This window comes from Aotus nancymaae, unplaced genomic scaffold (assembly GCF_030222135.1).
Source record: "Aotus nancymaae isolate 86718 unplaced genomic scaffold, 86718_ANA_hifiasm-v0.15.2.pri h1tg000011l, whole genome shotgun sequence".
Classification (NCBI taxonomy): domain Eukaryota; kingdom Metazoa; phylum Chordata; class Mammalia; order Primates; family Aotidae; genus Aotus; species Aotus nancymaae.
Genome location: NW_026988422.1, coordinates 80,762,897 through 80,770,631, shown reverse-complemented (window position 1 = coordinate 80,770,631; position 7,735 = coordinate 80,762,897). Strand labels below are relative to the sequence as shown.

Genomic DNA, 7,735 nt, shown 5'->3' with positions numbered 1-7,735 from the left:
GGACACAACGATCTCCAGAGGCTGAGAAATGCTCACAGGGGCGGCAGGAAGGCAGTTGTCTCTATGAAGGTGATGCTCGGAAGAGAGCTGCAGAGGTGTTCATCCCTGGAAAAGGTGCTTAATCATCCTCAGTCACAGTCTCCTCCTCTGCAAAATGAAAAAAATCACTTACAAGGAGATAATGATGTAAGCCACCAAGCCAAGGACCTTCCATATAGGGGTGTCCCCAAGATGACCCGATCTCCTCGATCTCACCCTCCTACAGAAAATACACAAATGCATGTGGGTTGCTCTGTTACCACAAAAACATGCACAGTGTGAACTCCAGGCCCCTGCCAGGCCCTGAGGATTCAGGGGTGAGGAAGCCTCAAACCTTGCCCTCAGGAACCACTGGGTCCAATGGCGCAGGACAGTCAAACACGCGATGGGGTAATCAATGGGGTATAATCCACCCAGAAGAGTTGGACATGCAAGCTGTAAGGCCCTGTGTGTCAAGGTGCCAGCAAAGTAGAAAAAGGCAGGACTGTGATCCACTATTGGGGGCAGGGGGGGATAAAGGCACAGAGGACAGAAACGAGGCAATGCTGTTTTTACCTTCGTCAACATTCAACCCACCACGGTTTGCAAAGCATTTTGCCACCAGTGATTTCTTTCAATCGTCTGAAGGGCCTACAGAAAAAAAAAATTAGTGGGCCTTTCCAGTGTGGAGTCCAGAGACGACATGCAGAAATGGCACCTCGAAAGGGGAAGGAAAAGAAGGAAGAACAGGTCATCAGCCTTGGACCTCAGGTGGCTGAAGGAGAGAATGCATTTGGTGTCCGCCATATCTTTTCATCCTTCAATGACACTTGTGCCCATGTCACTGATCTTTCTGGAAAGAGACCATCTGCCATGTGATGGTGGGACGAAGGAGAAGGCAGGCCGAGATGAATCCTCGCCATATGCTGCTATGTTGGCTGCCAGGATGTGGCCCAGAGGTGCAAGGAGCTGGGTATCACTGCCCTACACATCAAACTCCAGGCCACAGGAGGAAATAGGACCAGGACCCCTGGACCTGGAGCCCAGTCGGCCCTCAGAGCGCTTGCCCGCTCGGGTATGAAGATCGGGTGGATTGAGGACGTCATCCCCATCCCCTCTGACAGCACCCACAGGAAGGGGGGTCGCCGTGGTTGCCGTCTGTGAACAAGACTCCTCAAAATGTTTTCTGTTAATAAATTGGCTTCATGTAAAAAAGAAAAAAAAGAAAAATTAATGGTCACTATCCTGTTTTTATAGCTAGGGAAACTGAGGAACAGACAGGTGTGGTAATGTACATCACCCATTCAGACCTCGTTCCAGACACCATCCTGCCACCCAGGAAAGCATCGCATATATAGAAAAACCTTAGGAGGATCTTGGGAGGTGGAAACCTGAAAGAGGGCACTAGAAATGGCCGTGCTAAAAACCAGCAGGACCACACAAAAGCGAGATTTTCTACCAAATCACAAAAGGGATTTAGACTCCCTTAACTTTTCTCTACCAGGAGACATCTCAGTTCCTGCCCATCAGGGTAACTGTCAGGGCAGGAGCTGTCACAGGGGCGGGACCCGCCATCACCGATGAGCCACTTAAGGCTCCTCTTACGGCCTGATAAAGTCACTGGAAGAAGAAGAAGGTAAAATTAAGCAGTAATGACCCTGGCAGAAGTCTTTCCCAGATGCATAATGGGATGTTAAAGGCTCAAGCCTTGACCCTCTACTTGGCTATTACAAGGCTGATAAAGACAGACAAACAGATCATTACAGCTTCTATAAAGTTCAGAAGTTAATTTAAAACACTACTGTTCATCAGCTTTAGCCCTGCCTCTCCCACTCATAAAAACATAGCAAGGCTTGCATGCAAAATCTTAGAAGATATTTCTATCTTTTTTTTAACGTGTTGAGAATGTAGGTTATCTTTAGGAACAGTGAAACTAAAGAAGTTGAGGCTGGTTTTGTCTCCACGGATCCCTGACCCATTGGCTCTGCAAGAAAGACAACTCCCTCACCTCCACCCCAAAGCCCCTGCCTGCCACTCATCCGTCACCTTCCCCAACTTAGGCTCTTGTGGCGAAATCGTTCTTTGACGTAATTCCTGATTGAAGTAGTGATGGCTTCCTTCTCTGCATGAGTGTGTGTGTGTGTTTATACGTGCTGTTTGGTTGTGTGTAATTGTGTGTGTTTGCTTGTATGAGTGTGTTTTATGTGTATTTATGTGTTCATATGAATGTGCTTATATGTGTTTGTGTGTCTTTGTGTATGTGAATGTGTGCACAATTGTGTATCAGTGGGGGATGGGTGTTGAAAAGAGGAGACCAAATGAAGAAGAGAGGTAAGTGCTGAGAAATTAAAAGTCAGAGACTCGTCAAGGCTGGTCTGGGGCCCCGGAACCCCAGCAAGTAAACCAGAATGTCCAGCCATTTCTTTCCAGTAAATAACTATTGTGTGTCTGTTGCAGGCACTGGTGCTACAAGATGGGCTTGTGTTCTCTTTGGAAGAGGAGAGAAAACGAAAATGCAAAGATATGAAAGAATGAGGTCATCTGAGTTTTCAGTAGGTGCAAAGAGGGAAATGACACCTCATGATTTGGCTGAGAGTACTTGGATAGTTAGGACAAATTTCGATCTCCTGGTCAAGGGAGCAGTGGCATTGGAGGTAACACTCCAGTGACAAGAGAGACCCTGGCAAGTGGAGATCAGAGGTCAGAGTCCTAGGCTGGGAGCAGCACGTGGCCTTAAGGTGAGCACAAGCTTGAAATGTTTATCAAGTTCTATAACTCCTCTTGTTCCTTTCACCTTACCTTCCCAGCCTTCAAAAATTATTTGCTTATGTTGTTTTTGTTAATAATGAGCCTGATCTCTTCTGTACTATGGAGAATAAAAAGCTCCACGACCAAACGTGTTTCATGTGGTACAAGGGAGCCAACGACAATTCCGGAGCCAACCTAGGTCAGCACTGCAATCCAGGAAACACGTCTCTCATGCCTTGCATGGAGCATAGCCCAGTACTAGAGGTGCTGTCAGGATTCTTCACAGACCTGTTCAATTATATTCCTGCCTTACACTGCAGAAGTTCTGGGTTCATTTCAGGCTTTTCTCTCCTGCTTGGCAGAAACTGAACAATCAGCAGTCAGACAGAGAAAGAGGAACTAAGACAAATTAAGAGAAAAGTAATCGCAGGATACGAATGAAGGCATCTTTGACTGACAGAATGGTGTACCCCCCGAGCTAGTGCGTGGAGAGTCAACCCCGTGTCCCTCAAGAGGTGACATAGCGTTTGTGGAGGAGGCTGCCACCCCCACATCTCACTGGCTGACATGCTTCGGCAGAGACACTTTGGAGCACACCCTGCCTCACCCTTTGGGGCTCCTAGAAATACCTGGCAATGGAGCCAGCTTCCCCACGGGTGTGGGCAAACCACAGCCAATCAGGAAATGGTGGGATGCTGACTCCTATGGGTGCAAGGAAGCTCTGGGCACAGTGGTCCCAGGATCTTCCCAGAGGCTCCCAGGCTAGACAAGGCTCTCCCAAGAAAAACGTGGAGTAAATAGAAACTTTAAGGGCCTCTCAGAAGAGAAGGAGCTTGTCGACAACTTGAGAAACTCTGAAATTGTAGGCAAACATTGATGTTCATAGGCATGGATCCTAGGAGAGAATCTAGAGTTTTCAACAGATTCTCTGGGATCTCCACAATACAGAGAACATCTGTAGACATTGTTCTCTTCGCTAATCAAGACCCACTCCCCTCAACCTCCCCTCCCAGAGACTGTTCTTCTTCTTTCAAGGCAAAGACCCCTTGTGTCTCTCCATGAAACCATTCCTGACCATCCCACCCTTCCGTCTTTGAGTTCACCCAGGACAGAGCTCTCTGGTGTCCACTACTCTGTGTGGTAATTGGTTATTTCAAAGACCATCTTCCTCCTCAGAATGTAATCCCTCAGAGACCCCCCACAATCTTTTATTTGCACTTCCACCCCTAGGGTCTGCTACACTGCCCTATGCTTACTATGTGTTCAATAAGTGTTTCTGTGAATAAATGAATTCAATCCTGCTTCATGATACCATTTGGATGTACCACCCTGGACCTGCCTGTCCTCATCCAAAGACATCAGAATAAATACTCACATGTGGCCTCCTTGACTTTGAAGAGCAGCCAGTGCCCTCACTGTCTCTGGATGGGGTATCTTTGTGGCACCTCCCTGGACCACACCAGGGCTTCTTCAGCACAAAGGACCCTTATGCAAATCAGGCAGAAGGTGTAGCATATATCATCCTTGAAAGTTAAATTCCTACCTCCAATTGTGAATTAGAATTGGATTATTGAGGAGATGGAAGGAGGTGTCTTCTAAGTGAATTGTGCTGGTGTTAACCGAATCCTGTCCTAGCAAAATGCACTTTCCATGTTTCAGGGGAGGGACCTGGTGGGAGGTGATTGGATCATGGGGACAGTTTACCCCATACTGTTCTCATGGTAGTGAGTGTGTTCTCAACAGAGCTGATGGTTTTAAAGTGTTTGGCAGTCCTCCCCCACCTCTCTCTGTCTCTCTCCTGCTGCCATGTAAGATGTGCCTTGCTTCCCCTTCATCTTCCTCCATGACTGTAAGTTTCCTGAGGCCTCCCCAGCTACATGGAAATGTGAGTCAATTAAACTTCTTTCCTTTATAAATTACCCAGTCTCAGGTTGTTCTTTATAGCAGTGTGAAAACAGACTAATACAGACACCAACATTCAGACCATAGCATCTCAATTACTTTTTTATTGCTATGCAATAAATTACCACAAACTTACTAGCTTAAAACAATACATATTAATTAATTACTCACAGTTTCCCTCAGTGATCAGTCTGCCAGCAGCTTGATGGGTCCTTTTCTTGGTCTTGCCAAACTAAAACCAAGGTGCAGTTGTCAGCCAGAGCTGTGATCTCATCTAAGGCTCAGATTTCTCTTCCAAGCTCATTGGTTGTTGACAGAATTCAGTTCCTTGTGGTTGTGGGGCTCTGCTCATCTCCTTGTCCCCTGCTCTTATCTCCTTGTCCCCTGCTCTCATCCATAGATCCATCACAAAATGGAAAGAAGATTCCTCCAGGCCAGCAGGATAATCTCTGCTTTTAAAAGCCCACTGGATCATGTAAGGCCCACCTAGGACCATCTCTCCCTTTTGATTAACCATAAGTCAACTGATTGAGAACATTAATTACAGCTTTAAAACTCCTTCATCTAGCAGTGTAACCTCCTCAGTGAAGCAGCATGAATTGTATTCACAGGCTCTGTCCCATTCAAGAGGAAGAAAGTTTATAGGGTGTGTATGTACGCCAGGAGGACAGGAATCCTGAGATACATCTTAGAATTCTGCCTTTCATAATCCTCAGTATCTAAAGATAGGCAGAATCTTGCTTTCACCTAGTAACTGTTGTTTGTGAGAGTTTTATGTTGGTGGTCAAAGTGTACTTCCATCTTCAAATGTGAATGATTTTTTTTCCTCATCTTCTCCAAAGGGAGTTTGATCACATGGATTTCTAGGCTGTGTGAATACCCTGCCTGCCCCCAGAGACCAAACTCTAACCCTAATAGATCTTTGCAGGAGTTCAGGGAAAAGGGTCAACAGTCAGAGAGAACATGGAACACCTGAGAGAAAGGTGTCAGAAAAATGTGGGTCCTGGAGCTCAGAAAGCCGCATCCCACAAGGCCCCTGCATTACAGTGCCCTGGGTTTGGCCGTTCCCAGCCCCAACAGTGTGTCCACTACATTTAGTGACATCAAAGTGAGCAGATACAGGATATACCTGGTTTTGGAATCAGAGACAATCCCATCTCCTGGGCTTACAACATTCAAGTTACAACCAATTACATTAGACGTACACATGCACACAAAAGATGGGTCCCTAACATTTCTATAATGAGCGTTGAATTGCGTGTGTGTGCTCTGGAGTTGGGCACCCACGGTTTCATCTTGTCTCTGCAACTATTGACCTTGGGAAAGTCATCTGATTTCTCTGCACTTCAGTTTCCTTACCAATGAAATAACAATAGTATTAATAGAAATAATAATAATAGCAACAACAATAATGCCTGTTACATACATAGAGTTGTAACGATTAAATGAAATAATAGACGCAGTAAGACTAGAGCAATCTTTGGCTTGCACAGAGACCTTGATCCATGGCAAAAGTCAGATTTGTATCATTCACTCTCCCTCCCTCCCTGTCTCCCTCCCTGTCTCCCTCCTTCCCTCCCCCTTTCCTTCCTTCCTTTCTTTCTATCTTCCTTTCTTTCTTTTTTTCTTTTCTTTCTTTCTTTCTTTCTTTTCTTTCTTTCTTTTCTTTCTTTCCTCTTTTGTTGATCACATTGTCACACCATGCTGGACACACTGGTAAAACGTAAATTTTGACACAATCCCTATCCTCAGAGAGATGAAGTTCAGTGAAGGAGTCAACAAAAGAAATACTTCAATGTAATTCATTGCATTTTATTTCTTTTCCTAAGGAGAAAAAGGAAAAAATTTAAAGGCTTAGAAAAATTTGACCAGGTGCAGTGGCTCACACCTGTAATCCCAGAACTTGGGAAGGCCAAGGCGGGTGGATCACGAGGTCAGGAATTTGAGACCAGCCTGGCCAGCATGGTGAAACCCTGTCTCTACTGAAAATACAAAAATTTAGCTGGGTGTGGTGGTACACATCTGTCATCCCAGCTACTTGGGAGGCTGAGGCAGGAAAATCGCTTGAACCAGGGAGACAGAGGTTTCAGTGGGCCAAGATCATGCCACTGTGCTCCAGCCTGGGTGACAGGAGACTCTGTCTCCAAAAAAAAAAAAAAAAAAAGAATAAAATAAAAGAAAACTTCAAGGAAGGTAAATGAGCAAGGACGAATATTGGGAATGGAAGAGGAGTCAACACGAAGAGAAAGGATTGAGTCTATGTTGGCATCTCACGAAACGCTGTTCTTGCTCCTGGCTTTCATTTTGAATGAAATCCTGCCATGAGGAATGTACCAGTGGCCTTGGAAACACAAGAGATGGGTCACCTCTGAGCTATGAAGGTCACTGAGGAGGGTGTCCCGCAGAAAACAAGGGGGATGAGCTTCCACAGCTTAAGGGCTGTTTCTGGAACCTCTGTTTATCACCAGCAGTACATAAACTCAAAATTTTAATGCAGGTTCAATTCAGATGCAAATAACTCTGTCCAAGTGGTAAATGCAAAAGAAAGACCAGGGTGACAGCAGGGACATTATTCGGCGTTCCCCAAATCACAGCGACGTAAGTTTGAGGAGTGAGCTATCACCTTCCGATTTGAGTAATGAGGGACAATCCCCCATACGTTTTCCCTGTAGGCTGGATGGCAAATCCAATTAGTTATCTCTGAGGACAACTGTAAATACTATCAGGACATAAAATATTGCGGGCATTTGTAAAGAAAATACAGTCATCTAAATATTGATGGTTTTCAAGTGAGAATTGGAATTTTAGAGCAGCCACTTACAGCATTATTCTCTCAGTCTTTTAGTTCAGAGATGCGTGGTCAAGGGTCCAGTAGATTCAGTTTTGTTCATCCGTTCCTGCATCTGTTCATGAGATAAACAGGACCAGAAACCACCTCTCTACCAGGTCCTGCATATGGGGCTGGAAATTCAAAGATAAATAAGACACAGCTGCCATAATGAAAGACTGCAGTCTATCATGTGGATCAGACACATACACTGGCAATTTTAATTTTAATTTTAATGGT

The 7,735-nt window shown here is 45.3% G+C and overlaps 1 pseudogene; it reads left to right on the top strand.

The window, feature by feature from the left end:
- Window positions 1-710: 710 nt before the first annotated feature.
- LOC105730106 (small ribosomal subunit protein uS11-like) lies at window positions 711-1,219 on the top strand (annotated as a pseudogene).
- The last annotated feature ends 6,516 nt before the right edge of the window (window positions 1,220-7,735 follow it).